This window comes from Balaenoptera ricei, unplaced genomic scaffold (assembly GCF_028023285.1).
Source record: "Balaenoptera ricei isolate mBalRic1 unplaced genomic scaffold, mBalRic1.hap2 scaffold_149, whole genome shotgun sequence".
Classification (NCBI taxonomy): Eukaryota; Metazoa; Chordata; class Mammalia; order Artiodactyla; family Balaenopteridae; genus Balaenoptera; species Balaenoptera ricei.
This window is the reverse complement of record NW_026777452.1, coordinates 259446-286884: the sequence shown is the minus strand read 5'-3', so window position 1 is coordinate 286884 and position 27439 is coordinate 259446. Positions and strand designations below refer to the sequence as shown.

Below are 27439 nucleotides of genomic sequence, written 5' to 3'. Positions count from 1 at the left end.
GGCATTCGCCACCCTGTCTGCCCACACAGTTCTAGGTGAAGCCCGGCCGCGGCCAGGCTGGCCCTCCTGCCCGACGGCAGTTGGCCTGAAGCCACTGGGAGGCACCATTGAGTCGGCAAGACCCCTTAGACCCAGCAAGGCCACCCTTGCCCCTCCGCCAAATGCTGAGCAAAGTTCCCTGCACCCGGTGACCGGCCGGCCCGGAGAACCATTCCCGGCCCACGACCCCACTCCCGCCCCCGGCCGTGGTGAAAGAGTGGAGTGTGGGCTTTTTCCGGAGGGAGCTGTGGAGAGACACACGGGCAGACGGGTGGCTGCGGCGTGGAGGGGCGCTGGTGTGGTCGGCCAGGTGCAGGTCGAGGGCCTCGCGGGCCTCACGATCTTCACCCGGGCCTGCGGCGGTGTCTGGGTCCGGGCCAGCCACCCCGGCAGCGGCTGGCGTGCGGTTGCCTTCCAGGGCCGCCTTCTGGGGGCATGTCCAGCCAGACCGGCGGGGATGGCCCCCTCCGGCGCACGCTGTGTCGGGAGAGGCCTGAGTAGATGAGGCCTGCAGCAGTGCCCGGCGGGGGCAGAGGAAGCCTTGAGTACCGGCCACTACAAGAAAAGGGCAATCGGGGGGCAAAAAATACTACAGCACCTAGTATTCCCAGGTGGTCTCCCATCCAGGTAGTAAACAGACCCGACCCTGCTTAGCTTCGGAAATCAGACGAGATGGGGTGCGTATAGGGTGGTATGGCCATAGAAGGCAGCGGGGCCCACGGGGTGCCTCTTGAGGCTCAGCTTACCTGGTGCTGGCAAATTACCGCCAGTCCGGCGACCAGCCCTCTGCAGCACGGCCCTGCGGCCCGCCCAGGCAGGCGATAGCAGGCTTCGGGGTCCGGGTGTGGTGGAGTCTTGGACGCTCTAGCAGCTCAGTTCTGGCGGGAACATCCAGGCACATAGGCGCATGGCGAACCGCCCCAGATCCCGCTCGACGCTCACAAAGACGTGGCTCTGAAGGCTTAAGGGTCCGTGGTCCACGGTCCCTTGGGCATTCCCCACCCTGTCCACCCACGCAGTGCTAGGTGCAGTCCAGCCGCGGCCGGGCTGGCCCTCCTGCCTGAAGGCAGTTAGCCCAAAGCCACTGGGAGCCACCATTGATGCGGCACGGCCCCTTGGACCCAGCAAGGCCACCCTTGCCCACACGCCACCCGCTGAGCACAGTTCCCAGCGCATGGTGGCCGGCTGGCCCGGAGAACCGGACCGGCCCAGGACCCCGCTCCCGCCCCCGGCCATGGCGAAACAGCGGAGGGTGGGCTTTTTCCGGAGGGAGCTGTGGAGAGACACAGAGGCAGACAGGTGGCTGCGGCGCAGATGGGCGCTGGTTGGGTTGGCCACGGGCAGGTCGAGGGCCTCGCGGGCCTCACGATCTTCACCCGGGCCTGCAGCGGAGTCTGGGTCCGGGCCAGCCACCCCGGGAGAGGCTGGGGTGCGGCTGCCTTCCAGGGCCGCCTTCTGGGGGCATGTCCAGCCAGACCGGCGGGGATGGCCCCCTCCGGCGCACGCTGTGTCGGGAGAGGCCTGAGTAGATGAGGCCTGCAGCAGTGCCCGGCGGGGGCAGAGGAAGCCTTGAGTACCGGCCACTACAAGAAAAGGGCAATCGGGGGGCAAAAAATACTACAGCACCTAGTATTCCCAGGTGGTCTCCCATCCAGGTAGTAAACAGACCCGACCCTGCTTAGCTTCGGAAATCAGACGAGATGGGGTGCGTATAGGGTGGTATGGCCATAGAAGGCAGCGGGGCCCACGGGGTGCCTCTTGAGGCTCAGCTTACCTGGTGCTGGCAAATTACCGCCAGTCCGGCGACCAGCCCTCTGCAGCACGGCCCTGCGGCCCGCCCAGGCAGGCGATAGCAGGCTTCGGGGTCCAGGTGTGGTGGAGTCTTGGACGCTCTAGCAGCTCAGTTCTGGCGGGAACATCCAGGCACATAGGCGCATGGCGAACCACCCCAGATCCCGCTCGACGCTCACAAAGACGTGGCTCTGAAGGCTTAAGGGTCCGTGGTCCACGGTCCCTTGGGCATTCCCCACCCTGTCCACCCACGCAGTGCTAGGTGCAGTCCAGCCGCGGCCGGGCTGGCCCTCCTGCCTGAAGGCAGTTAGCCCAAAGCCACTGGGAGCCACCATTGATGCGGCACGGCCCCTTGGACCCAGCAAGGCCACCCTTGCCCACACGCCACCCGCTGAGCACAGTTCCCAGCGCATGGTGGCCGGCTGGCCCGGAGAACCGGACCGGCCCAGGACCCCGCTCCCGCCCCCGGCCATGGCGAAACAGCGGAGGGTGGGCTTTTTCCGGAGGGAGCTGTGGAGAGACACAGAGGCAGACAGGTGGCTGCGGCGCAGATGGGCGCTGGTTGGGTTGGCCACGGGCAGGTCGAGGGCCTCGCGGGCCTCACGATCTTCACCCGGGCCTGCAGCGGAGTCTGGGTCCGGGCCAGCCACCCCGGGAGAGGCTGGGGTGCGGCTGCCTTCCAGGGCCGCCTTCTGGCGGCATGTCCACCCAGACCGGCTGGGTGGGCCCCCTCTGGCGCACGCTGTGTTGCGAGAGGCCTGAGTAGATGAGGCCTGCAGCAGTGCCCGGCGGGAGCAGCGGAAGCCTTGAGCACCGGCGATGACAAGAAAAGGCAGATCGGGGGGCAAAAAATACTACAGCACCTAGTATTCCCAGGTGGTCTCCCATCCAGGTAGTAAACAGACCCGACCCTGCTTAGCTTCCGAGGTCAGACGAGATGGGGTGCGTTTAGGGTGGTATGGCCGTAGAAGGCAGCGGGGGCCACGGGGTGACTCTTGAGGCTCAGCTTAGCTGGTGCTGGCGAATTACCACCAGTCCGGCGACCAGCCCTCTGCTGCACGGCCCTGCTGCCTGCCCAGGCAGGCGACAGGAGGCCTCGGGGACCCGGAGGTGGCAGAGTCTTGGGCGACCTTGCAGCCCTGTTCGGGCGGGAACCTCCGGACCCGTAGGCGCTTGACGCTCCACCTCAGATCCCGCTCGACGCTCACAAGGACGTGGCCTCAGAGGCTTAAGGGCCAGTGGCCTGCTGTCCCTTGGGCATTACACAACCTGTCCACCCTCGCAGTTCTAGGAGCAGCCCAGCCATGGCCGGGCCGGCCTTCCTGCTCGACGGCAGTTGGCCCAAAGCCACTGGGATCCACCGTTGGGCTGCCACGGCCTCTTAGCCCCAGCAAACTACCCTTTCAGCCACGCCACCCGCCAAGCACAGTTCCGATGCCTGGAGGTCAGCCGACCTGGAGAACCAGTCACGGCCCACGACCCCGCTCCTGCCTCCAGCCGTAGCGAAACGGCAGAGGGTGGGCTTTTTCCGGAGGGAGCTGTATAGAGACACACGGGCAATTAGGTGGCTGCGGCGTGGATGCGCGCTGGTGGGGACGGCCAGTTGTAGGTCGAGGGCGTCGCCTGCCTCACGGCCTTCAGCTGGGCGTGCGGCGCAGTCTGGCTGCGGGCCAGCCACCACGGGAGCGGCTGGTTTATGGCTATCTTCCAGGGCCGCCTTCTGGCCGCATTTCCATCCAGACCTGCGGGGAGCGCCCCCTCCAGAGCACGCTGTGTTGGGAGGGCCCTGAGGAGGTGAGGCCTGCAGAGGCGGAGGCGGCATCAGCCGTGGGCGCCTAAAGGAGAATTTATAGTGGGAGGCAAAAAAGCCTACAGCACCTGGTATTTCCATGTGGTCTCCCATCCAAGTACTAAGCAGGCCCGACCCTGCTTAGCTTCCAGGATCAGACGATATCGGGCGCGTTCAGGGTGGTATGGCGGTAGAAGGCTGCGGGGGCCACGGGGTGCCTCTTGAGGCTTAGCTTCCCTGGTGCTGGGGCTTGCCGACAGCCCGGCAGCCAACCCTCTCCGGCACGGCCCAGCCCGCCCACCAAGGCAGGCAACAGGAGGCCTCGGGCACCCGGGATTGGCGGACTCGTGGGAGACCTCGCAGCTCAGGTCAGGCGGGACCCTCCAGGCCCATAGGAGCTTGGCCCTCTGCCCCAGATCCCGCTTGACGCCCACAAGGACGTGGCCCCGGGGGCTTAAGGGCCCGTGGCCCACGGTCCTTTGGGCATTCGCCACCCTGTCTGCCCACACAGTTCTAGGTGAAGCCCGGCCGCGGCCAGGCTGGCCCTCCTGCCCGACGGCAGTTGGCCTGAAGCCACTGGGAGGCACCATTGAGTCGGCAAGACCCCTTAGACCCAGCAAGGCCACCCTTGCCCCTCCGCCAAATGCTGAGCAAAGTTCCCTGCACCCGGTGACCGGCCGGCCCGGAGAACCATTCCCGGCCCACGACCCCACTCCCGCCCCCGGCCGTGGTGAAAGAGTGGAGTGTGGGCTTTTTCCGGAGGGAGCTGTGGAGAGACACACGGGCAGACGGGTGGCTGCGGCGTGGAGGGGCGCTGGTGTGGTCGGCCAGGTGCAGGTCGAGGGCCTCGCGGGCCTCACGATCTTCACCCGGGCCTGCGGCGGTGTCTGGGTCCGGGCCAGCCACCCCGGCAGCGGCTGGCGTGCGGTTGCCTTCCAGGGCCGCCTTCTGGGGGCATGTCCAGCCAGACCGGCGGGGATGGCCCCCTCCGGCGCACGCTGTGTCGGGAGAGGCCTGAGTAGATGAGGCCTGCAGCAGTGCCCGGCGGGGGCAGAGGAAGCCTTGAGTACCGGCCACTACAAGAAAAGGGCAATCGGGGGGCAAAAAATACTACAGCACCTAGTATTCCCAGGTGGTCTCCCATCCAGGTAGTAAACAGACCCGACCCTGCTTAGCTTCGGAAATCAGACGAGATGGGGTGCGTATAGGGTGGTATGGCCATAGAAGGCAGCGGGGCCCACGGGGTGCCTCTTGAGGCTCAGCTTACCTGGTGCTGGCAAATTACCGCCAGTCCGGCGACCAGCCCTCTGCAGCACGGCCCTGCGGCCCGCCCAGGCAGGCGATAGCAGGCTTCGGGGTCCGGGTGTGGTGGAGTCTTGGACGCTCTAGCAGCTCAGTTCTGGCGGGAACATCCAGGCACATAGGCGCATGGCGAACCGCCCCAGATCCCGCTCGACGCTCACAAAGACGTGGCTCTGAAGGCTTAAGGGTCCGTGGTCCACGGTCCCTTGGGCATTCCCCACCCTGTCCACCCACGCAGTGCTAGGTGCAGTCCAGCCGCGGCCGGGCTGGCCCTCCTGCCTGAAGGCAGTTAGCCCAAAGCCACTGGGAGCCACCATTGATGCGGCACGGCCCCTTGGACCCAGCAAGGCCACCCTTGCCCACACGCCACCCGCTGAGCACAGTTCCCAGCGCATGGTGGCCGGCTGGCCCGGAGAACCGGACCGGCCCAGGACCCCGCTCCCGCCCCCGGCCATGGCGAAACAGCGGAGGGTGGGCTTTTTCCGGAGGGAGCTGTGGAGAGACACAGAGGCAGACAGGTGGCTGCGGCGCAGATGGGCGCTGGTTGGGTTGGCCACGGGCAGGTCGAGGGCCTCGCGGGCCTCACGATCTTCACCCGGGCCTGCAGCGGAGTCTGGGTCCGGGCCAGCCACCCCGGGAGAGGCTGGGGTGCGGCTGCCTTCCAGGGCCGCCTTCTGGCGGCATGTCCACCCAGACCGGCTGGGTGGGCCCCCTCTGGCGCACGCTGTGTTGCGAGAGGCCTGAGTAGATGAGGCCTGCAGCAGTGCCCGGCGGGAGCAGCGGAAGCCTTGAGCACCGGCGATGACAAGAAAAGGCAGATCGGGGGGCAAAAAATACTACAGCACCTAGTATTCCCAGGTGGTCTCCCATCCAGGTAGTAAACAGACCCGACCCTGCTTAGCTTCCGAGGTCAGACGAGATGGGGTGCGTTTAGGGTGGTATGGCCGTAGAAGGCAGCGGGGGCCACGGGGTGACTCTTGAGGCTCAGCTTAGCTGGTGCTGGCGAATTACCACCAGTCCGGCGACCAGCCCTCTGCTGCACGGCCCTGCTGCCTGCCCAGGCAGGCGACAGGAGGCCTCGGGGACCCGGAGGTGGCAGAGTCTTGGGCGACCTTGCAGCCCTGTTCGGGCGGGAACCTCCGGACCCGTAGGCGCTTGACGCTCCACCTCAGATCCCGCTCGATGCTCACAAGGACGTGGCCTCAGAGGCTTAAGGGCCAGTGGCCTGCTGTCCCTTGGGCATTACACAACCTGTCCACCCTCGCAGTTCTAGGAGCAGCCCAGCCATGGCCGGGCCGGCCTTCCTGCTCGACGGCAGTTGGCCCAAAGCCACTGGGATCCACCGTTGGGCTGCCACGGCCTCTTAGCCCCAGCAAACTACCCTTTCAGCCACGCCACCCGCCAAGCACAGTTCCGATGCCTGGAGGTCAGCCGACCTGGAGAACCAGTCACGGCCCACGACCCCGCTCCTGCCTCCAGCCGTAGCGAAACGGCAGAGGGTGGGCTTTTTCCGGAGGGAGCTGTATAGAGACACACGGGCAATTAGGTGGCTGCGGCGTGGATGCGCGCTGGTGGGGACGGCCAGTTGTAGGTCGAGGGCTTCGCGTGCCTCACGGCCTTCACCTGGGCGTGCGGCGCAGTCTGGCTGCGGGCCAGCCACCACGGGAGCGGCTGGTTTATGGCTATCTTCCAGGGCCGCCTTCTGGCCGCATTTCCATCCAGACCTGCGGGGAGCGCCCCCTCCAGAGCACGCTGTGTTGGGAGGGCCCTGAGGAGGTGAGGCCTGCAGAGGCGGAGGCGGCATCAGCCGTGGGCGCCTAAAGGAGAATTTATAGTGGGAGGCAAAAAAGCCTACAGCACCTGGTATTCCCATGTGGTCTCCCATCCAAGTACTAAGCAGGCCCGACCCTGCTTAGCTTCCAGGATCAGACGATATCGGGCGCGTTCAGGGTGGTATGGCGGTAGAAGGCTGCGGGGGCCACGGGGTGCCTCTTGAGGCTTAGCTTCCCTGGTGCTGGGGCTTGCCGACAGCCCGGCAGCCAACCCTCTCCGGCACGGCCCAGCCCGCCCACCAAGGCAGGCGACAGGAGGCCTCGGGCACCCGGGATTGGCGGACTCGTGGGAGACCTCGCAGCTCAGGTCAGGCGGGACCCTCCAGGCCCATAGGAGCTTGGCCCTCTGCCCCAGATCCCGCTTGACGCCCACAAGGACGTGGCCCCGGGGGCTTAAGGGCCCGTGGCCCACGGTCCTTTGGGCATTCGCCACCCTGTCTGCCCACACAGTTCTAGGTGAAGCCCGGCCGCGGCCAGGCTGGCCCTCCTGCCCGACGGCAGTTGGCCTGAAGCCACTGGGAGGCACCATTGAGTCGGCAAGACCCCTTAGACCCAGCAAGGCCACCCTTGCCCCTCCGCCAAATGCTGAGCAAAGTTCCCTGCACCCGGTGACCGGCCGGCCCGGAGAACCATTCCCGGCCCACGACCCCACTCCCGCCCCCGGCCGTGGTGAAAGAGTGGAGTGTGGGCTTTTTCCGGAGGGAGCTGTGGAGAGACACACGGGCAGACGGGTGGCTGCGGCGTGGAGGGGCGCTGGTGTGGTCGGCCAGGTGCAGGTCGAGGGCCTCGCGGGCCTCACGATCTTCACCCGGGCCTGCGGCGGTGTCTGGGTCCGGGCCAGCCACCCCGGCAGCGGCTGGCGTGCGGTTGCCTTCCAGGGCCGCCTTCTGGGGGCATGTCCAGCCAGACCGGCGGGGATGGCCCCCTCCGGCGCACGCTGTGTCGGGAGAGGCCTGAGTAGATGAGGCCTGCAGCAGTGCCCGGCGGGGGCAGAGGAAGCCTTGAGTACCGGCCACTACAAGAAAAGGGCAATCGGGGGGCAAAAAATACTACAGCACCTAGTATTCCCAGGTGGTCTCCCATCCAGGTAGTAAACAGACCCGACCCTGCTTAGCTTCGGAAATCAGACGAGATGGGGTGCGTATAGGGTGGTATGGCCATAGAAGGCAGCGGGGCCCACGGGGTGCCTCTTGAGGCTCAGCTTACCTGGTGCTGGCAAATTACCGCCAGTCCGGCGACCAGCCCTCTGCAGCACGGCCCTGCGGCCCGCCCAGGCAGGCGATAGCAGGCTTCGGGGTCCGGGTGTGGTGGAGTCTTGGACGCTCTAGCAGCTCAGTTCTGGCGGGAACATCCAGGCACATAGGCGCATGGCGAACCGCCCCAGATCCCGCTCGACGCTCACAAAGACGTGGCTCTGAAGGCTTAAGGGTCCGTGGTCCACGGTCCCTTGGGCATTCCCCACCCTGTCCACCCACGCAGTGCTAGGTGCAGTCCAGCCGCGGCCGGGCTGGCCCTCCTGCCTGAAGGCAGTTAGCCCAAAGCCACTGGGAGCCACCATTGATGCGGCACGGCCCCTTGGACCCAGCAAGGCCACCCTTGCCCACACGCCACCCGCTGAGCACAGTTCCCAGCGCATGGTGGCCGGCTGGCCCGGAGAACCGGACCGGCCCAGGACCCCGCTCCCGCCCCCGGCCATGGCGAAACAGCGGAGGGTGGGCTTTTTCCGGAGGGAGCTGTGGAGAGACACAGAGGCAGACAGGTGGCTGCGGCGCAGATGGGCGCTGGTTGGGTTGGCCACGGGCAGGTCGAGGGCCTCACGGGCCTCACGATCTTCACCCGGGCCTGCAGCGGAGTCTGGGTCCGGGCCAGCCACCCCGGGAGAGGCTGGGGTGCGGCTGCCTTCCAGGGCCGCCTTCTGGCGGCATGTCCACCCAGACCGGCTGGGTGGGCCCCCTCTGGCGCACGCTGTGTTGCGAGAGGCCTGAGTAGATGAGGCCTGCAGCAGTGCCCGGCGGGAGCAGCGGAAGCCTTGAGCACCGGCGATGACAAGAAAAGGCAGATCGGGGGGCAAAAAATACTACAGCACCTAGTATTCCCAGGTGGTCTCCCATCCAGGTAGTAAACAGACCCGACCCTGCTTAGCTTCCGAGGTCAGACGAGATGGGGTGCGTTTAGGGTGGTATGGCCGTAGAAGGCAGCAGGGGCCACGGGGTGACTCTTGAGGCTCAGCTTAGCTGGTGCTGGCGAATTACCACCAGTCCGGCGACCAGCCCTCTGCTGCACGGCCCTGCTGCCTGCCCAGGCAGGCGACAGGAGGCCTCAGGGACCCGGAGGTGGCAGAGTCTTGGGCGACCTTGCAACCCTGTTCGGGCGGGAACCTCCGGACCCGTAGGCGCTTGACGCTCCACCTCAGATCCCGCTCGACGCTCACAAGGACGTGGCCTCAGAGGCTTAAGGGCCAGTGGCCTGCTGTCCCTTGGGCATTACACAACCTGTCCACCCTCGCAGTTCTAGGAGCAGCCCAGCCATGGCCGGGCCGGCCTTCCTGCTCGACGGCAGTTGGCCCAAAGCCACTGGGATCCACCGTTGGGCTGCCACGGCCTCTTAGCCCCAGCAAACTACCCTTTCAGCCACGCCACCCGCCAAGCACAGTTCCGATGCCTGGAGGTCAGCCGACCTGGAGAACCAGTCACGGCCCACGACTCCGCTCCTGCCTCCAGCCGTAGCGAAACGGCAGAGGGTGGGCTTTTTCTGGAGGGAGCTGTATAGAGACACACGGGCAATTAGGTGGCTGCGGCGTGGATGCGCGCTGGTGGGGACGGCCAGTTGTAGGTCGAGGGCGTCGCCTGCCTCACGGCCTTCAGCTGGGCGTGCGGCGCAGTCTGGCTGCGGGCCAGCCACCACGGGAGCGGCTGGTTTATGGCTATCTTCCAGGGCCGCCTTCTGGCCGCATTTCCATCCAGACCTGCGGGGAGCGCCCCCTCCAGAGCACGCTGTGTTGGGAGGGCCCTGAGGAGGTGAGGCCTGCAGAGGCGGAGGCGGCATCAGCCGTGGGCGCCTAAAGGAGAATTTATAGTGGGAGGCAAAAAAGCCTACAGCACCTGGTATTTCCATGTGGTCTCCCATCCAAGTACTAAGCAGGCCCGACCCTGCTTAGCTTCCAGGATCAGACGATATCGGGCGCGTTCAGGGTGGTATGGCGGTAGAAGGCTGCGGGGGCCACGGGGTGCCTCTTGAGGCTTAGCTTCCCTGGTGCTGGGGCTTGCCGACAGCCCGGCAGCCAACCCTCTCCGGCACGGCCCAGCCCGCCCACCAAGGCAGGCAACAGGAGGCCTCGGGCACCCGGGATTGGCGGACTCGTGGGAGACCTCGCAGCTCAGGTCAGGCGGGACCCTCCAGGCCCATAGGAGCTTGGCCCTCTGCCCCAGATCCCGCTTGACGCCCACAAGGACGTGGCCCCGGGGGCTTAAGGGCCCGTGGCCCACGGTCCTTTGGGCATTCGCCACCTTGTCTGCCCACACAGTTCTAGGTGAAGCCCGGCCGCGGCCAGGCTGGCCCTCCTGCCCGACGGCAGTTGGCCTGAAGCCACTGGGAGGCACCATTGAGTCGGCAAGACCCCTTAGACCCAGCAAGGCCACCCTTGCCCCTCCGCCAAATGCTGAGCAAAGTTCCCTGCACCCGGTGACCGGCCGGCCCGGAGAACCATTCCCGGCCCACGACCCCACTCCCGCCCCCGGCCGTGGTGAAAGAGTGGAGTGTGGGCTTTTTCCGGAGGGAGCTGTGGAGAGACACACGGGCAGACGGGTGGCTGCGGCGTGGAGGGGCGCTGGTGTGGTCGGCCAGGTGCAGGTCGAGGGCCTCGCGGGCCTCACGATCTTCACCCGGGCCTGCGGCGGTGTCTGGGTCCGGGCCAGCCACCCCGGCAGCGGCTGGCGTGCGGTTGCCTTCCAGGGCCGCCTTCTGGGGGCATGTCCAGCCAGACCGGCGGGGATGGCCCCCTCCGGCGCACGCTGTGTCGGGAGAGGCCTGAGTAGATGAGGCCTGCAGCAGTGCCCGGCGGGGGCAGAGGAAGCCTTGAGTACCGGCCACTACAAGAAAAGGGCAATCGGGGGGCAAAAAATACTACAGCACCTAGTATTCCCAGGTGGTCTCCCATCCAGGTAGTAAACAGACCCGACCCTGCTTAGCTTCGGAAATCAGACGAGATGGGGTGCGTATAGGGTGGTATGGCCATAGAAGGCAGCGGGGCCCACGGGGTGCCTCTTGAGGCTCAGCTTACCTGGTGCTGGCAAATTACCGCCAGTCCGGCGACCAGCCCTCTGCAGCACGGCCCTGCGGCCCGCCCAGGCAGGCGATAGCAGGCTTCGGGGTCCGGGTGTGGTGGAGTCTTGGACGCTCTAGCAGCTCAGTTCTGGCGGGAACATCCAGGCACATAGGCGCATGGCGAACCGCCCCAGATCCCGCTCGACGCTCACAAAGACGTGGCTCTGAAGGCTTAAGGGTCCGTGGTCCACGGTCCCTTGGGCATTCCCCACCCTGTCCACCCACGCAGTGCTAGGTGCAGTCCAGCCGCGGCCGGGCTGGCCCTCCTGCCTGAAGGCAGTTAGCCCAAAGCCACTGGGAGCCACCATTGATGCGGCACGGCCCCTTGGACCCAGCAAGGCCACCCTTGCCCACACGCCACCCGCTGAGCACAGTTCCCAGCGCATGGTGGCCGGCTGGCCCGGAGAACCGGACCGGCCCAGGACCCCGCTCCCGCCCCCGGCCATGGCGAAACAGCGGAGGGTGGGCTTTTTCCGGAGGGAGCTGTGGAGAGACACAGAGGCAGACAGGTGGCTGCGGCGCAGATGGGCGCTGGTTGGGTTGGCCACGGGCAGGTCGAGGGCCTCGCGGGCCTCACGATCTTCACCCGGGCCTGCAGCGGAGTCTGGGTCCGGGCCAGCCACCCCGGGAGAGGCTGGGGTGCGGCTGCCTTCCAGGGCCGCCTTCTGGCGGCATGTCCACCCAGACCGGCTGGGTGGGCCCCCTCTGGCGCACGCTGTGTTGCGAGAGGCCTGAGTAGATGAGGCCTGCAGCAGTGCCCGGCGGGAGCAGCGGAAGCCTTGAGCACCGGCGATGACAAGAAAAGGCAGATCGGGGGGCAAAAAATACTACAGCACCTAGTATTCCCAGGTGGTCTCCCATCCAGGTAGTAAACAGACCCGACCCTGCTTAGCTTCCGAGGTCAGACGAGATGGGGTGCGTTTAGGGTGGTATGGCCGTAGAAGGCAGCAGGGGCCACGGGGTGACTCTTGAGGCTCAGCTTAGCTGGTGCTGGCGAATTACCACCAGTCCGGCGACCAGCCCTCTGCTGCACGGCCCTGCTGCCTGCCCAGGCAGGCGACAGGAGGCCTCAGGGACCCGGAGGTGGCAGAGTCTTGGGCGACCTTGCAACCCTGTTCGGGCGGGAACCTCCGGACCCGTAGGCGCTTGACGCTCCACCTCAGATCCCGCTCGACGCTCACAAGGACGTGGCCTCAGAGGCTTAAGGGCCAGTGGCCTGCTGTCCCTTGGGCATTACACAACCTGTCCACCCTCGCAGTTCTAGGAGCAGCCCAGCCATGGCCGGGCCGGCCTTCCTGCTCGACGGCAGTTGGCCCAAAGCCACTGGGATCCACCGTTGGGCTGCCACGGCCTCTTAGCCCCAGCAAACTACCCTTTCAGCCACGCCACCCGCCAAGCACAGTTCCGATGCCTGGAGGTCAGCCGACCTGGAGAACCAGTCACGGCCCACGACCCCGCTCCTGCCTCCAGCCGTAGCGAAACGGCAGAGGGTGGGCTTTTTCCGGAGGGAGCTGTATAGAGACACACGGGCAATTAGGTGGCTGCGGCGTGGATGCGCGCTGGTGGGGACGGCCAGTTGTAGGTCGAGGGCGTCGCCTGCCTCACGGCCTTCAGCTGGGCGTGCGGCGCAGTCTGGCTGCGGGCCAGCCACCACGGGAGCGGCTGGTTTATGGCTATCTTCCAGGGCCGCCTTCTGGCCGCATTTCCATCCAGACCTGCGGGGAGCGCCCCCTCCAGAGCACGCTGTGTTGGGAGGGCCCTGAGGAGGTGAGGCCTGCAGAGGCGGAGGCGGCATCAGCCGTGGGCGCCTAAAGGAGAATTTATAGTGGGAGGCAAAAAAGCCTACAGCACCTGGTATTTCCATGTGGTCTCCCATCCAAGTACTAAGCAGGCCCGACCCTGCTTAGCTTCCAGGATCAGACGATATCGGGCGCGTTCAGGGTGGTATGGCGGTAGAAGGCTGCGGGGGCCACGGGGTGCCTCTTGAGGCTTAGCTTCCCTGGTGCTGGGGCTTGCCGACAGCCCGGCAGCCAACCCTCTCCGGCACGGCCCAGCCCGCCCACCAAGGCAGGCAACAGGAGGCCTCGGGCACCCGGGATTGGCGGACTCGTGGGAGACCTCGCAGCTCAGGTCAGGCGGGACCCTCCAGGCCCATAGGAGCTTGGCCCTCTGCCCCAGATCCCGCTTGACGCCCACAAGGACGTGGCCCCGGGGGCTTAAGGGCCCGTGGCCCACGGTCCTTTGGGCATTCGCCACCCTGTCTGCCCACACAGTTCTAGGTGAAGCCCGGCCGCGGCCAGGCTGGCCCTCCTGCCCGACGGCAGTTGGCCTGAAGCCACTGGGAGGCACCATTGAGTCGGCAAGACCCCTTAGACCCAGCAAGGCCACCCTTGCCCCTCCGCCAAATGCTGAGCAAAGTTCCCTGCACCCGGTGACCGGCCGGCCCGGAGAACCATTCCCGGCCCACGACCCCACTCCCGCCCCCGGCCGTGGTGAAAGAGTGGAGTGTGGGCTTTTTCCGGAGGGAGCTGTGGAGAGACACACGGGCAGACGGGTGGCTGCGGCGTGGAGGGGCGCTGGTGTGGTCGGCCAGGTGCAGGTCGAGGGCCTCGCGGGCCTCACGATCTTCACCCGGGCCTGCGGCGGTGTCTGGGTCCGGGCCAGCCACCCCGGCAGCGGCTGGCGTGCGGTTGCCTTCCAGGGCCGCCTTCTGGGGGCATGTCCAGCCAGACCGGCGGGGATGGCCCCCTCCGGCGCACGCTGTGTCGGGAGAGGCCTGAGTAGATGAGGCCTGCAGCAGTGCCCGGCGGGGGCAGAGGAAGCCTTGAGTACCGGCCACTACAAGAAAAGGGCAATCGGGGGGCAAAAAATACTACAGCACCTAGTATTCCCAGGTGGTCTCCCATCCAGGTAGTAAACAGACCCGACCCTGCTTAGCTTCGGAAATCAGACGAGATGGGGTGCGTATAGGGTGGTATGGCCATAGAAGGCAGCGGGGCCCACGGGGTGCCTCTTGAGGCTCAGCTTACCTGGTGCTGGCAAATTACCGCCAGTCCGGCGACCAGCCCTCTGCAGCACGGCCCTGCGGCCCGCCCAGGCAGGCGATAGCAGGCTTCGGGGTCCGGGTGTGGTGGAGTCTTGGACGCTCTAGCAGCTCAGTTCTGGCGGGAACATCCAGGCACATAGGCGCATGGCGAACCGCCCCAGATCCCGCTCGACGCTCACAAAGACGTGGCTCTGAAGGCTTAAGGGTCCGTGGTCCACGGTCCCTTGGGCATTCCCCACCCTGTCCACCCACGCAGTGCTAGGTGCAGTCCAGCCGCGGCCGGGCTGGCCCTCCTGCCTGAAGGCAGTTAGCCCAAAGCCACTGGGAGCCACCATTGATGCGGCACGGCCCCTTGGACCCAGCAAGGCCACCCTTGCCCACACGCCACCCGCTGAGCACAGTTCCCAGCGCATGGTGGCCGGCTGGCCCGGAGAACCGGACCGGCCCAGGACCCCGCTCCCGCCCCCGGCCATGGCGAAACAGCGGAGGGTGGGCTTTTTCCGGAGGGAGCTGTGGAGAGACACAGAGGCAGACAGGTGGCTGCGGCGCAGATGGGCGCTGGTTGGGTTGGCCACGGGCAGGTCGAGGGCCTCGCGGGCCTCACGATCTTCACCCGGGCCTGCAGCGGAGTCTGGGTCCGGGCCAGCCACCCCGGGAGAGGCTGGGGTGCGGCTGCCTTCCAGGGCCGCCTTCTGGCGGCATGTCCACCCAGACCGGCTGGGTGGGCCCCCTCTGGCGCACGCTGTGTTGCGAGAGGCCTGAGTAGATGAGGCCTGCAGCAGTGCCCGGCGGGAGCAGCGGAAGCCTTGAGCACTGGCGATGACAAGAAAAGGCAGATCGGGGGGCAAAAAATACTACAGCACCTAGTATTCCCAGGTGGTCTCCCATCCAGGTAGTAAACAGACCCGACCCTGCTTAGCTTCCGAGGTCAGACGAGATGGGGTGCGTTTAGGGTGGTATGGCCGTAGAAGGCAGCGGGGGCCACGGGGTGACTCTTGAGGCTCAGCTTAGCTGGTGCTGGCGAATTACCACCAGTCCGGCGACCAGCCCTCTGCTGCACGGCCCTGCTGCCTGCCCAGGCAGGCGACAGGAGGCCTCGGGGACCCGGAGGTGGCAGAGTCTTGGGCGACCTTGCAGCCCTGTTCGGGCGGGAACCTCCGGACCCGTAGGCGCTTGACGCTCCACCTCAGATCCCGCTCGACGCTCACAAGGACGTGGCCTCAGAGGCTTAAGGGCCAGTGGCCTGCTGTCCCTTGGGCATTACACAACCTGTCCACCCTCGCAGTTCTAGGAGCAGCCCAGCCATGGCCGGGCCGGCCTTCCTGCTCGACGGCAGTTGGCCCAAAGCCACTGGGATCCACCGTTGGGCTGCCACGGCCTCTTAGCCCCAGCAAACTACCCTTTCAGCCACGCCACCCGCCAAGCACAGTTCCGATGCCTGGAGGTCAGCCGACCTGGAGAACCAGTCACGGCCCACGACCCCGCTCCTGCCTCCAGCCGTAGCGAAACGGCAGAGGGTGGGCTTTTTCCGGAGGGAGCTGTATAGAGACACACGGGCAATTAGGTGGCTGCGGCGTGGATGCGCGCTGGTGGGGACGGCCAGTTGTAGGTCGAGGGCTTCGCGTGCCTCACGGCCTTCACCTGGGCGTGCGGCGCAGTCTGGCTGCGGGCCAGCCACCACGGGAGCGGCTGGTTTATGGCTATCTTCCAGGGCCGCCTTCTGGCCGCATTTCCATCCAGACCTGCGGGGAGCGCCCCCTCCAGAGCACGCTGTGTTGGGAGGGCCCTGAGGAGGTGAGGCCTGCAGAGGCGGAGGCGGCATCAGCCGTGGGCGCCTAAAGGAGAATTTATAGTGGGAGGCAAAAAAGCCTACAGCACCTGGTATTCCCATGTGGTCTCCCATCCAAGTACTAAGCAGGCCCGACCCTGCTTAGCTTCCAGGATCAGACGATATCGGGCGCGTTCAGGGTGGTATGGCGGTAGAAGGCTGCGGGGGCCACGGGGTGCCTCTTGAGGCTTAGCTTCCCTGGTGCTGGGGCTTGCCGACAGCCCGGCAGCCAACCCTCTCCGGCACGGCCCAGCCCGCCCACCAAGGCAGGCGACAGGAGGCCTCGGGCACCCGGGATTGGCGGACTCGTGGGAGACCTCGCAGCTCAGGTCAGGCGGGACCCTCCAGGCCCATAGGAGCTTGGCCCTCTGCCCCAGATCCCGCTTGACGCCCACAAGGACGTGGCCCCGGGGGCTTAAGGGCCCGTGGCCCACGGTCCTTTGGGCATTCGCCACCCTGTCTGCCCACACAGTTCTAGGTGAAGCCCGGCCGCGGCCAGGCTGGCCCTCCTGCCCGACGGCAGTTGGCCTGAAGCCACTGGGTGGCACCATTGAGTCGGCAAGACCCCTTAGACCCAGCAAGGCCACCCTTGCCCCTCCGCCAAATGCTGAGCAAAGTTCCCTGCACCCGGTGACCGGCCGGCCCGGAGAACCATTCCCGGCCCACGACCCCACTCCCGCCCCCGGCCGTGGTGAAAGAGTGGAGTGTGGGCTTTTTCCGGAGGGAGCTGTGGAGAGACACACGGGCAGACGGGTGGCTGCGGCGTGGAGGGGCGCTGGTGTGGTCGGCCAGGTGCAGGTCGAGGGCCTCGCGGGCCTCACGATCTTCACCCGGGCCTGCGGCGGTGTCTGGGTCCGGGCCAGCCACCCCGGCAGCGGCTGGCGTGCGGTTGCCTTCCAGGGCCGCCTTCTGGGGGCATGTCCAGCCAGACCGGCGGGGATGGCCCCCTCCGGCGCACGCTGTGTCGGGAGAGGCCTGAGTAGATGAGGCCTGCAGCAGTGCCCGGCGGGGGCAGAGGAAGCCTTGAGTACCGGCCACTACAAGAAAAGGGCAATCGGGGGGCAAAAAATACTACAGCACCTAGTATTCCCAGGTGGTCTCCCATCCAGGTAGTAAACAGACCCGACCCTGCTTAGCTTCGGAAATCAGACGAGATGGGGTGCGTATAGGGTGGTATGGCCATAGAAGGCAGCGGGGCCCACGGGGTGCCTCTTGAGGCTCAGCTTACCTGGTGCTGGCAAATTACCGCCAGTCCGGCGACCAGCCCTCTGCAGCACGGCCCTGCGGCCCGCCCAGGCAGGCGATAGCAGGCTTCGGGGTCCGGGTGTGGTGGAGTCTTGGACGCTCTAGCAGCTCAGTTCTGGCGGGAACATCCAGGCACATAGGCGCATGGCGAACCGCCCCAGATCCCGCTCGACGCTCACAAAGACGTGGCTCTGAAGGCTTAAGGGTCCGTGGTCCACGGTCCCTTGGGCATTCCCCACCCTGTCCACCCACGCAGTGCTAGGTGCAGTCCAGCCGCGGCCGGGCTGGCCCTCCTGCCTGAAGGCAGTTAGCCCAAAGCCACTGGGAGCCACCATTGATGCGGCACGGCCCCTTGGACCCAGCAAGGCCACCCTTGCCCACACGCCACCCGCTGAGCACAGTTCCCAGCGCATGGTGGCCGGCTGGCCCGGAGAACCGGACCGGCCCAGGACCCCGCTCCCGCCCCCGGCCATGGCGAAACAGCGGAGGGTGGGCTTTTTCCGGAGGGAGCTGTGGAGAGACACAGAGGCAGACAGGTGGCTGCGGCGCAGATGGGCGCTGGTTGGGTTGGCCACGGGCAGGTCGAGGGCCTCGCGGGCCTCACGATCTTCACCCGGGCCTGCAGCGGAGTCTGGGTCCGGGCCAGCCACCCCGGGAGAGGCTGGGGTGCGGCTGCCTTCCAGGGCCGCCTTCTGGCGGCATGTCCACCCAGACCGGCTGGGTGGGCCCCCTCTGGCGCACGCTGTGTTGCGAGAGGCCTGAGTAGATGAGGCCTGCAGCAGTGCCCGGCGGGAGCAGCGGAAGCCTTGAGCACCGGCGATGACAAGAAAAGGCAGATCGGGGGGCAAAAAATACTACAGCACCTAGTATTCCCAGGTGGTCTCCCATCCAGGTAGTAAACAGACCCGACCCTGCTTAGCTTCCGAGGTCAGACGAGATGGGGTGCGTTTAGGGTGGTATGGCCGTAGAAGGCAGCGGGGGCCACGGGGTGACTCTTGAGGCTCAGCTTAGCTGGTGCTGGCGAATTACCACCAGTCCGGCGACCAGCCCTCTGCTGCACGGCCCTGCTGCCTGCCCAGGCAGGCGACAGGAGGCCTCGGGGACCCGGAGGTGGCAGAGTCTTGGGCGACCTTGCAGCCCTGTTCGGGCGGGAACCTCCGGACCCGTAGGCGCTTGACGCTCCACCTCAGATCCCGCTCGACGCTCACAAGGACGTGGCCTCAGAGGCTTAAGGGCCAGTGGCCTGCTGTCCCTTGGGCATTACACAACCTGTCCACCCTCGCAGTTCTAGGAGCAGCCCAGCCATGGCCGGGCCGGCCTTCCTGCTCGACGGCAGTTGGCCCAAAGCCACTGGGATCCACCGTTGGGCTGCCACGGCCTCTTAGCCCCAGCAAACTACCCTTTCAGCCACGCCACCCGCCAAGCACAGTTCCGATGCCTGGAGGTCAGCCGACCTGGAGAACCAGTCACGGCCCACGACCCCGCTCCTGCCTCCAGCCGTAGCGAAACGGCAGAGGGTGGGCTTTTTCCGGAGGGAGCTGTATAGAGACACACGGGCAATTAGGTGGCTGCGGCGTGGATGCGCGCTGGTGGGGACGGCCAGTTGTAGGTCGAGGGCTTCGCGTGCCTCACGGCCTTCACCTGGGCGTGCGGCGCAGTCTGGCTGCGGGCCAGCCACCACGGGAGCGGCTGGTTTATGGCTATCTTCCAGGGCCGCCTTCTGGCCGCATTTCCATCCAGACCTGCGGGGAGCGCCCCCTCCAGAGCACGCTGTGTTGGGAGGGCCCTGAGGAGGTGAGGCCTGCAGAGGCGGAGGCGGCATCAGCCGTGGGCGCCTAAAGGAGAATTTATAGTGGGAGGCAAAAAAGCCTACAGCACCTGGTATTCCCATGTGGTCTCCCATCCAAGTACTAAGCAGGCCCGACCCTGCTTAGCTTCCAGGATCAGACGATATCGGGCGCGTTCAGGGTGGTATGGCGGTAGAAGGCTGCGGGGGCCACGGGGTGCCTCTTGAGGCTTAGCTTCCCTGGTGCTGGGGCTTGCCGACAGCCCGGCAGCCAACCCTCTCCGGCACGGCCCAGCCCGCCCACCAAGGCAGGCGACAGGAGGCCTCGGGCACCCGGGATTGGCGGACTCGTGGGAGACCTCGCAGCTCAGGTCAGGCGGGACCCTCCAGGCCCATAGGAGCTTGGCCCTCTGCCCCAGATCCCGCTTGACGCCCACAAGGACGTGGCCCCGGGGGCTTAAGGGCCCGTGGCCCACGGTCCTTTGGGCATTCGCCACCCTGTCTGCCCACACAGTTCTAGGTGAAGCCCGGCCGCGGCCAGGCTGGCCCTCCTGCCCGACGGCAGTTGGCCTGAAGCCACTGGGAGGCACCATTGAGTCGGCAAGACCCCTTAGACCCAGCAAGGCCACCCTTGCCCCTCCGCCAAATGCTGAGCAAAGTTCCCTGCACCCGGTGACCGGCCGGCCCGGAGAACCATTCCCGGCCCACGACCCCACTCCCGCCCCCGGCCGTGGTGAAAGAGTGGAGTGTGGGCTTTTTCCGGAGGGAGCTGTGGAGAGACACACGGGCAGACGGGTGGCTGCGGCGTGGAGGGGCGCTGGTGTGGTCGGCCAGGTGCAGGTCGAGGGCCTCGCGGGCCTCACGATCTTCACCCGGGCCTGCGGCGGTGTCTGGGTCCGGGCCAGCCACCCCGGCAGCGGCTGGCGTGCGGTTGCCTTCCAGGGCCGCCTTCTGGGGGCATGTCCAGCCAGACCGGCGGGGATGGCCCCCTCCGGCGCACGCTGTGTCGGGAGAGGCCTGAGTAGATGAGGCCTGCAGCAGTGCCCGGCGGGGGCAGAGGAAGCCTTGAGTACCGGCCACTACAAGAAAAGGGCAATCGGGGGGCAAAAAATACTACAGCACCTAGTATTCCCAGGTGGTCTCCCATCCAGGTAGTAAACAGACCCGACCCTGCTTAGCTTCGGAAATCAGACGAGATGGGGTGCGTATAGGGTGGTATGGCCATAGAAGGCAGCGGGGCCCACGGGGTGCCTCTTGAGGCTCAGCTTACCTGGTGCTGGCAAATTACCGCCAGTCCGGCGACCAGCCCTCTGCAGCACGGCCCTGCGGCCCGCCCAGGCAGGCGATAGCAGGCTTCGGGGTCCGGGTGTGGTGGAGTCTTGGACGCTCTAGCAGCTCAGTTCTGGCGGGAACATCCAGGCACATAGGCGCATGGCGAACCGCCCCAGATCCCGCTCGACGCTCACAAAGACGTGGCTCTGAAGGCTTAAGGGTCCGTGGTCCACGGTCCCTTGGGCATTCCCCACCCTGTCCACCCACGCAGTGCTAGGTGCAGTCCAGCCGCGGCCGGGCTGGCCCTCCTGCCTGAAGGCAGTTAGCCCAAAGCCACTGGGAGCCACCATTGATGCGGCACGGCCCCTTGGACCCAGCAAGGCCACCCTTGCCCACACGCCACCCGCTGAGCACAGTTCCCAGCGCATGGTGGCCGGCTGGCCCGGAGAACCGGACCGGCCCAGGACCCCGCTCCCGCCCCCGGCCATGGCGAAACAGCGGAGGGTGGGCTTTTTCCGGAGGGAGCTGTGGAGAGACACAGAGGCAGACAGGTGGCTGCGGCGCAGATGGGCGCTGGTTGGGTTGGCCACGGGCAGGTCGAGGGCCTCGCGGGCCTCACGATCTTCACCCGGGCCTGCAGCGGAGTCTGGGTCCGGGCCAGCCACCCCGGGAGAGGCTGGGGTGCGGCTGCCTTCCAGGGCCGCCTTCTGGCGGCATGTCCACCCAGACCGGCTGGGTGGGCCCCCTCTGGCGCACGCTGTGTTGCGAGAGGCCTGAGTAGATGAGGCCTGCAGCAGTGCCCGGCGGGAGCAGCGGAAGCCTTGAGCACCGGCGATGACAAGAAAAGGCAGATCGGGGGGCAAAAAATACTACAGCACCTAGTATTCCCAGGTGGTCTCCCATCCAGGTAGTAAACAGACCCGACCCTGCTTAGCTTCCGAGGTCAGACGAGATGGGGTGCGTTTAGGGTGGTATGGCCGTAGAAGGCAGCGGGGGCCACGGGGTGACTCTTGAGGCTCAGCTTAGCTGGTGCTGGCGAATTACCACCAGTCCGGCGACCAGCCCTCTGCTGCACGGCCCTGCTGCCTGCCCAGGCAGGCGACAGGAGGCCTCGGGGACCCGGAGGTGGCAGAGTCTTGGGCGACCTTGCAGCCCTGTTCGGGCGGGAACCTCCGGACCCGTAGGCGCTTGACGCTCCACCTCAGATCCCGCTCGACGCTCACAAGGACGTGGCCTCAGAGGCTTAAGGGCCAGTGGCCTGCTGTCCCTTGGGCATTACACAACCTGTCCACCCTCGCAGTTCTAGGAGCAGCCCAGCCATGGCCGGGCCGGCCTTCCTGCTCGACGGCAGTTGGCCCAAAGCCACTGGGATCCACCGTTGGGCTGCCACGGCCTCTTAGCCCCAGCAAACTACCCTTTCAGCCACGCCACCCGCCAAGCACAGTTCCGATGCCTGGAGGTCAGCCGACCTGGAGAACCAGTCACGGCCCACGACCCCGCTCCTGCCTCCAGCCGTAGCGAAACGGCAGAGGGTGGGCTTTTTCCGGAGGGAGCTGTATAGAGACACACGGGCAATTAGGTGGCTGCGGCGTGGATGCGCGCTGGTGGGGACGGCCAGTTGTAGGTCGAGGGCTTCGCGTGCCTCACGGCCTTCACCTGGGCGTGCGGCGCAGTCTGGCTGCGGGCCAGCCACCACGGGAGCGGCTGGTTTATGGCTATCTTCCAGGGCCGCCTTCTGGCCGCATTTCCATCCAGACCTGCGGGGAGCGCCCCCTCCAGAGCACGCTGTGTTGGGAGGGCCCTGAGGAGGTGAGGCCTGCAGAGGCGGAGGCGGCATCAGCCGTGGGCGCCTAAAGGAGAATTTATAGTGGGAGGCAAAAAAGCCTACAGCACCTGGTATTCCCATGTGGTCTCCCATCCAAGTACTAAGCAGGCCCGACCCTGCTTAGCTTCCAGGATCAGACGATATCGGGCGCGTTCAGGGTGGTATGGCGGTAGAAGGCTGCGGGGGCCACGGGGTGCCTCTTGAGGCTTAGCTTCCCTGGTGCTGGGGCTTGCCGACAGCCCGGCAGCCAACCCTCTCCGGCACGGCCCAGCCCGCCCACCAAGGCAGGCGACAGGAGGCCTCGGGCACCCGGGATTGGCGGACTCGTGGGAGACCTCGCAGCTCAGGTCAGGCGGGACCCTCCAGGCCCATAGGAGCTTGGCCCTCTGCCCCAGATCCCGCTTGACGCCCACAAGGACGTGGCCCCGGGGGCTTAAGGGCCCGTGGTCCACGGTCCCTTGGGCATTCCCCACCCTGTCCACCCACGCAGTGCTAGGTGCAGTCCAGCCGCGGCCGGGCTGGCCCTCCTGCCTGAAGGCAGTTAGCCCAAAGCCACTGGGAGCCACCATTGATGCGGCACGGCCCCTTGGACCCAGCAAGGCCACCCTTGCCCACACGCCACCCGCTGAGCACAGTTCCCAGCGCATGGTGGCCGGCTGGCCCGGAGAACCGGACCGGCCCAGGACCCCGCTCCCGCCCCCGGCCATGGCGAAACAGCGGAGGGTGGGCTTTTTCCGGAGGGAGCTGTGGAGAGACACAGAGGCAGACAGGTGGCTGCGGCGCAGATGGGCGCTGGTTGGGTTGGCCACGGGCAGGTCGAGGGCCTCGCGGGCCTCACGATCTTCACCCGGGCCTGCAGCGGAGTCTGGGTCCGGGCCAGCCACCCCGGGAGAGGCTGGGGTGCGGCTGCCTTCCAGGGCCGCCTTCTGGCGGCATGTCCACCCAGACCGGCTGGGTGGGCCCCCTCTGGCGCACGCTGTGTTGCGAGAGGCCTGAGTAGATGAGGCCTGCAGCAGTGCCCGGCGGGAGCAGCGGAAGCCTTGAGCACCGGCGATGACAAGAAAAGGCAGATCGGGGGGCAAAAAATACTACAGCACCTAGTATTCCCAGGTGGTCTCCCATCCAGGTAGTAAACAGACCCGACCCTGCTTAGCTTCCGAGGTCAGACGAGATGGGGTGCGTTTAGGGTGGTATGGCCGTAGAAGGCAGCGGGGGCCACGGGGTGACTCTTGAGGCTCAGCTTAGCTGGTGCTGGCGAATTACCACCAGTCCGGCGACCAGCCCTCTGCTGCACGGCCCTGCTGCCTGCCCAGGCAGGCGACAGGAGGCCTCGGGGACCCGGAGGTGGCAGAGTCTTGGGCGACCTTGCAGCCCTGTTCGGGCGGGAACCTCCGGACCCGTAGGCGCTTGACGCTCCACCTCAGATCCCGCTCGACGCTCACAAGGACGTGGCCTCAGAGGCTTAAGGGCCAGTGGCCTGCTGTCCCTTGGGCATTACACAACCTGTCCACCCTCGCAGTTCTAGGAGCAGCCCAGCCATGGCCGGGCCGGCCTTCCTGCTCGACGGCAGTTGGCCCAAAGCCACTGGGATCCACCGTTGGGCTGCCACGGCCTCTTAGCCCCAGCAAACTACCCTTTCAGCCACGCCACCCGCCAAGCACAGTTCCGATGCCTGGAGGTCAGCCGACCTGGAGAACCAGTCACGGCCCACGACCCCGCTCCTGCCTCCAGCCGTAGCGAAACGGCAGAGGGTGGGCTTTTTCCGGAGGGAGCTGTATAGAGACACACGGGCAATTAGGTGGCTGCGGCGTGGATGCGCGCTGGTGGGGACGGCCAGTTGTAGGTCGAGGGCTTCGCGTGCCTCACGGCCTTCACCTGGGCGTGCGGCGCAGTCTGGCTGCGGGCCAGCCACCACGGGAGCGGCTGGTTTATGGCTATCTTCCAGGGCCGCCTTCTGGCCGCATTTCCATCCAGACCTGCGGGGAGCGCCCCCTCCAGAGCACGCTGTGTTGGGAGGGCCCTGAGGAGGTGAGGCCTGCAGAGGCGGAGGCGGCATCAGCCGTGGGCGCCTAAAGGAGAATTTATAGTGGGAGGCAAAAAAGCCTACAGCACCTGGTATTCCCATGTGGTCTCCCATCCAAGTACTAAGCAGGCCCGACCCTGCTTAGCTTCCAGGATCAGACGATATCGGGCGCGTTCAGGGTGGTATGGCGGTAGAAGGCTGCGGGGGCCACGGGGTGCCTCTTGAGGCTTAGCTTCCCTGGTGCTGGGGCTTGCCGACAGCCCGGCAGCCAACCCTCTCCGGCACGGCCCAGCCCGCCCACCAAGGCAGGCGACAGGAGGCCTCGGGCACCCGGGATTGGCGGACTCGTGGGAGACCTCGCAGCTCAGGTCAGGCGGGACCCTCCAGGCCCATAGGAGCTTGGCCCTCTGCCCCAGATCCCGCTTGACGCCCACAAGGACGTGGCCCCGGGGGCTTAAGGGCCCGTGGCCCACGGTCCTTTGGGCATTCGCCACCCTGTCTGCCCACACAGTTCTAGGTGAAGCCCGGCCGCGGCCAGGCTGGCCCTCCTGCCCGACGGCAGTTGGCCTGAAGCCACTGGGAGGCACCATTGAGTCGGCAAGACCCCTTAGACCCAGCAAGGCCACCCTTGCCCCTCCGCCAAATGCTGAGCAAAGTTCCCTGCACCCGGCGACCGGCCGGCCCGGAGAACCATTCCCGGCCCACGACCCCACTCCCGCCCCCGGCCGTGGTGAAAGAGTGGAGTGTGGGCTTTTTCCGGAGGGAGCTGTGGAGAGACACACGGGCAGACGGGTGGCTGCGGCGTGGAGGGGCGCTGGTGTGGTCGGCCAGGTGCAGGTCGAGGGCCTCGCGGGCCTCACGATCTTCACCCGGGCCTGCGGCGGTGTCTGGGTCCGGGCCAGCCACCCCGGCAGCGGCTGGCGTGCGGTTGCCTTCCAGGGCCGCCTTCTGGGGGCATGTCCAGCCAGACCGGCGGGGATGGCCCCCTCCGGCGCACGCTGTGTCGGGAGAGGCCTGAGTAGATGAGGCCTGCAGCAGTGCCCGGCGGGGGCAGAGGAAGCCTTGAGTACCGGCCACTACAAGAAAAGGGCAATCGGGGGGCAAAAAATACTACAGCACCTAGTATTCCCAGGTGGTCTCCCATCCAGGTAGTAAACAGACCCGACCCTGCTTAGCTTCGGAAATCAGACGAGATGGGGTGCGTATAGGGTGGTATGGCCATAGAAGGCAGCGGGGCCCACGGGGTGCCTCTTGAGGCTCAGCTTACCTGGTGCTGGCAAATTACCGCCAGTCCGGCGACCAGCCCTCTGCAGCACGGCCCTGCGGCCCGCCCAGGCAGGCGATAGCAGGCTTCGGGGTCCGGGTGTGGTGGAGTCTTGGACGCTCTAGCAGCTCAGTTCTGGCGGGAACATCCAGGCACATAGGCGCATGGCGAACCGCCCCAGATCCCGCTCGACGCTCACAAAGACGTGGCTCTGAAGGCTTAAGGGTCCGTGGTCCACGGTCCCTTGGGCATTCCCCACCCTGTCCACCCACGCAGTGCTAGGTGCAGTCCAGCCGCGGCCGGGCTGGCCCTCCTGCCTGAAGGCAGTTAGCCCAAAGCCACTGGGAGCCACCATTGATGCGGCACGGCCCCTTGGACCCAGCAAGGCCACCCTTGCCCACACGCCACCCGCTGAGCACAGTTCCCAGCGCATGGTGGCCGGCTGGCCCGGAGAACCGGACCGGCCCAGGACCCCGCTCCCGCCCCCGGCCATGGCGAAACAGCGGAGGGTGGGCTTTTTCCGGAGGGAGCTGTGGAGAGACACAGAGGCAGACAGGTGGCTGCGGCGCAGATGGGCGCTGGTTGGGTTGGCCACGGGCAGGTCGAGGGCCTCGCGGGCCTCACGATCTTCACCCGGGCCTGCAGCGGAGTCTGGGTCCGGGCCAGCCACCCCGGGAGAGGCTGGGGTGCGGCTGCCTTCCAGGGCCGCCTTCTGGCGGCATGTCCACCCAGACCGGCTGGGTGGGCCCCCTCTGGCGCACGCTGTGTTGCGAGAGGCCTGAGTAGATGAGGCCTGCAGCAGTGCCCGGCGGGAGCAGCGGAAGCCTTGAGCACCGGCGATGACAAGAAAAGGCAGATCGGGGGGCAAAAAATACTACAGCACCTAGTATTCCCAGGTGGTCTCCCATCCAGGTAGTAAACAGACCCGACCCTGCTTAGCTTCCGAGGTCAGACGAGATGGGGTGCGTTTAGGGTGGTATGGCCGTAGAAGGCAGCGGGGGCCACGGGGTGACTCTTGAGGCTCAGCTTAGCTGGTGCTGGCGAATTACCACCAGTCCGGCGACCAGCCCTCTGCTGCACGGCCCTGCTGCCTGCCCAGGCAGGCGACAGGAGGCCTCGGGGACCCGGAGGTGGCAGAGTCTTGGGCGACCTTGCAGCCCTGTTCGGGCGGGAACCTCCGGACCCGTAGGCGCTTGACGCTCCACCTCAGATCCCGCTCGACGCTCACAAGGACGTGGCCTCAGAGGCTTAAGGGCCAGTGGCCTGCTGTCCCTTGGGCATTACACAACCTGTCCACCCTCGCAGTTCTAGGAGCAGCCCAGCCATGGCCGGGCCGGCCTTCCTGCTCGACGGCAGTTGGCCCAAAGCCACTGGGATCCACCGTTGGGCTGCCACGGCCTCTTAGCCCCAGCAAACTACCCTTTCAGCCACGCCACCCGCCAAGCACAGTTCCGATGCCTGGAGGTCAGCCGACCTGGAGAACCAGTCACGGCCCACGACCCCGCTCCTGCCTCCAGCCGTAGCGAAACGGCAGAGGGTGGGCTTTTTCCGGAGGGAGCTGTATAGAGACACACGGGCAATTAGGTGGCTGCGGCGTGGATGCGCGCTGGTGGGGACGGCCAGTTGTAGGTCGAGGGCTTCGCGTGCCTCACGGCCTTCACCTGGGCGTGCGGCGCAGTCTGGCTGCGGGCCAGCCACCACGGGAGCGGCTGGTTTATGGCTATCTTCCAGGGCCGCCTTCTGGCCGCATTTCCATCCAGACCTGCGGGGAGCGCCCCCTCCAGAGCACGCTGTGTTGGGAGGGCCCTGAGGAGGTGAGGCCTGCAGAGGCGGAGGCGGCATCAGCCGTGGGCGCCTAAAGGAGAATTTATAGTGGGAGGCAAAAAAGCCTACAGCACCTGGTATTCCCATGTGGTCTCCCATCCAAGTACTAAGCAGGCCCGACCCTGCTTAGCTTCCAGGATCAGACGATATCGGGCGCGTTCAGGGTGGTATGGCGGTAGAAGGCTGCGGGGGCCACGGGGTGCCTCTTGAGGCTTAGCTTCCCTGGTGCTGGGGCTTGCCGACAGCCCGG

The 27439-nt window shown here is 66.5% G+C and overlaps 27 pseudogenes; all 27 read right to left on the bottom strand.

The window, feature by feature from the left end:
* Window positions 1-625: 625 nt before the first annotated feature.
* LOC132358667 (5S ribosomal RNA) lies at window positions 626-744 on the bottom strand (annotated as a pseudogene).
* Window positions 745-1653: 909 nt separating this feature from the next.
* LOC132358666 (5S ribosomal RNA) lies at window positions 1654-1772 on the bottom strand (annotated as a pseudogene).
* Window positions 1773-2681: 909 nt separating this feature from the next.
* Window positions 2682-2800, bottom strand: LOC132358271 (5S ribosomal RNA; annotated as a pseudogene).
* Window positions 2801-3696: 896 nt separating this feature from the next.
* LOC132358550 (5S ribosomal RNA) lies at window positions 3697-3815 on the bottom strand (annotated as a pseudogene).
* Window positions 3816-4726: 911 nt separating this feature from the next.
* On the bottom strand, window positions 4727-4845 carry LOC132358664 (5S ribosomal RNA; annotated as a pseudogene).
* Window positions 4846-5754: 909 nt separating this feature from the next.
* Window positions 5755-5873, bottom strand: LOC132358270 (5S ribosomal RNA; annotated as a pseudogene).
* An 896-nt stretch (window positions 5874-6769) lies between these two features.
* Window positions 6770-6888, bottom strand: LOC132358452 (5S ribosomal RNA; annotated as a pseudogene).
* A 911-nt stretch (window positions 6889-7799) lies between these two features.
* Window positions 7800-7918, bottom strand: LOC132358663 (5S ribosomal RNA; annotated as a pseudogene).
* Window positions 7919-8827: 909 nt separating this feature from the next.
* On the bottom strand, window positions 8828-8946 carry LOC132358269 (5S ribosomal RNA; annotated as a pseudogene).
* An 896-nt stretch (window positions 8947-9842) lies between these two features.
* On the bottom strand, window positions 9843-9961 carry LOC132358549 (5S ribosomal RNA; annotated as a pseudogene).
* Window positions 9962-10872: 911 nt separating this feature from the next.
* LOC132358662 (5S ribosomal RNA) lies at window positions 10873-10991 on the bottom strand (annotated as a pseudogene).
* A 909-nt stretch (window positions 10992-11900) lies between these two features.
* On the bottom strand, window positions 11901-12019 carry LOC132358268 (5S ribosomal RNA; annotated as a pseudogene).
* Window positions 12020-12915: 896 nt separating this feature from the next.
* On the bottom strand, window positions 12916-13034 carry LOC132358547 (5S ribosomal RNA; annotated as a pseudogene).
* Window positions 13035-13945: 911 nt separating this feature from the next.
* On the bottom strand, window positions 13946-14064 carry LOC132358660 (5S ribosomal RNA; annotated as a pseudogene).
* A 909-nt stretch (window positions 14065-14973) lies between these two features.
* Window positions 14974-15092, bottom strand: LOC132358267 (5S ribosomal RNA; annotated as a pseudogene).
* Window positions 15093-15988: 896 nt separating this feature from the next.
* On the bottom strand, window positions 15989-16107 carry LOC132358451 (5S ribosomal RNA; annotated as a pseudogene).
* A 911-nt stretch (window positions 16108-17018) lies between these two features.
* On the bottom strand, window positions 17019-17137 carry LOC132358659 (5S ribosomal RNA; annotated as a pseudogene).
* A 909-nt stretch (window positions 17138-18046) lies between these two features.
* On the bottom strand, window positions 18047-18165 carry LOC132358266 (5S ribosomal RNA; annotated as a pseudogene).
* An 896-nt stretch (window positions 18166-19061) lies between these two features.
* LOC132358449 (5S ribosomal RNA) lies at window positions 19062-19180 on the bottom strand (annotated as a pseudogene).
* A 911-nt stretch (window positions 19181-20091) lies between these two features.
* LOC132358658 (5S ribosomal RNA) lies at window positions 20092-20210 on the bottom strand (annotated as a pseudogene).
* A 909-nt stretch (window positions 20211-21119) lies between these two features.
* LOC132358265 (5S ribosomal RNA) lies at window positions 21120-21238 on the bottom strand (annotated as a pseudogene).
* An 896-nt stretch (window positions 21239-22134) lies between these two features.
* Window positions 22135-22253, bottom strand: LOC132358448 (5S ribosomal RNA; annotated as a pseudogene).
* Window positions 22254-23163: 910 nt separating this feature from the next.
* LOC132358264 (5S ribosomal RNA) lies at window positions 23164-23282 on the bottom strand (annotated as a pseudogene).
* Window positions 23283-24178: 896 nt separating this feature from the next.
* LOC132358447 (5S ribosomal RNA) lies at window positions 24179-24297 on the bottom strand (annotated as a pseudogene).
* Window positions 24298-25208: 911 nt separating this feature from the next.
* Window positions 25209-25327, bottom strand: LOC132358657 (5S ribosomal RNA; annotated as a pseudogene).
* Window positions 25328-26236: 909 nt separating this feature from the next.
* On the bottom strand, window positions 26237-26355 carry LOC132358262 (5S ribosomal RNA; annotated as a pseudogene).
* Window positions 26356-27251: 896 nt separating this feature from the next.
* LOC132358445 (5S ribosomal RNA) lies at window positions 27252-27370 on the bottom strand (annotated as a pseudogene).
* Between the last annotated feature and the right edge of the window lie 69 nt (window positions 27371-27439).